At 53.3% G+C, this 1,004-nt stretch overlaps 1 protein-coding gene across 1 annotated transcript in view; it reads right to left on the bottom strand.

Moving 5' to 3' along the window:
* The window catches only part of TMCO3 (transmembrane and coiled-coil domains 3), a 104,178-nt gene extending 103,215 nt beyond the window's left edge, over nucleotides 1–963 (bottom strand). The window contains exon 1 of the mRNA XM_004704312.3: nucleotides 920–963. The gene's annotated coding sequence lies outside the window, so the exon portion shown is untranslated. The remainder of the gene's footprint in view (nucleotides 1–919) is intronic.
* Between the last annotated feature and the right edge of the window lie 41 nt (nucleotides 964–1,004).

The following is a 1,004-nucleotide window of genomic DNA, read 5'->3' as shown; positions in this document are numbered from 1 at the left end:
GTGAAGGGAGACGTCGGACAGTGTAAGATATGACAAAATAATACTAATTTATAAATTATCAAGGGTTCATGAGAGAAGGGGAAGTGGGGAGGGAAGGGAAAAATGAAAACCTGATACCAAGGGCTAAAGTAGAAAGCCAATGTTTTGAGAATGATGATGGCAACAAATGTACAAATGTGCTTGACACAATGGATGGATGTATAGATAGTGGTAAGAGTTGCACGAGCCCCCAACAAAATGATTTTAAAAAAGGAAAAACCAACTTTTTATTTTCAATACCCTATCTGCAAATGGCATCATTCCTGAAGGGTGGTTACCGGGCTGTAGTTACCGCCACTAGGCAGCAGTTGGGGTGGTGTTGACAGTGGCGCACCCACCGCGGGGCGTCCTTGCAGTATCAGGTAGGCCTGGAGTTAAAATTGCAGTGGCTGGGTTCAGAGGAGCCCCCGTGGCGCAGTGGCTAAAGCGCTCAGTCACCAACCCCAAAGATCAGCGGTCAGCAGGAGGAGAACATGGCAGTTAGCTGCCCTGTAGAGTGAAGCCTCGGGGAACCCCTATGGGGCAGTCCTACAGGGTCACTAAGAATCGGAGTCAACTCTAGGACAACGGGTTTCTGCTTTGGATTCGGGGTCCCAAATAGCCCTAGGGTCTGAATTTTTACAAGCGTTTAAGGGTGTCTTGAATTCGAACGTGGGGGCGGTGCATCGCGAAGTGGCTCAAAGCACTGCCCCCCAGTAGAAAGACTTGAGTCTGTTCTTCCCGAATGCACGAAGCAGCTCTCGTGGAGGAAGAGGACGTAGCTTTGTGGCACGTTTGTGGGGCATCACCTGTCTCCCCACATCCTGTCCCCAATCGTTAAGGGTGCGCCCCCAGGCCGCGGATACCTGTGGGACTCAGCTCAATCCCGGGAAGCGCTCACCTTGAGGGGCGGGGAAGCGAGAGCGGCCGAGCCGCGCCGCTCGCCGGCCTCCGGGAAGGCGTCTCAGGTCCAGCCCCGCGGTCCG

The sequence above is a fragment of the Echinops telfairi genome, unplaced genomic scaffold (genome assembly GCF_000313985.2).
Source record: "Echinops telfairi isolate 266 unplaced genomic scaffold, ASM31398v2 ScPeMD7_7467;HRSCAF=8505_1, whole genome shotgun sequence".
NCBI classification, from domain to species: Eukaryota; Metazoa; Chordata; class Mammalia; order Afrosoricida; family Tenrecidae; genus Echinops; species Echinops telfairi.
The sequence above is the reverse complement of the archived record's forward strand: the minus strand, read 5'-3'. Positions and strand labels throughout refer to the sequence as shown.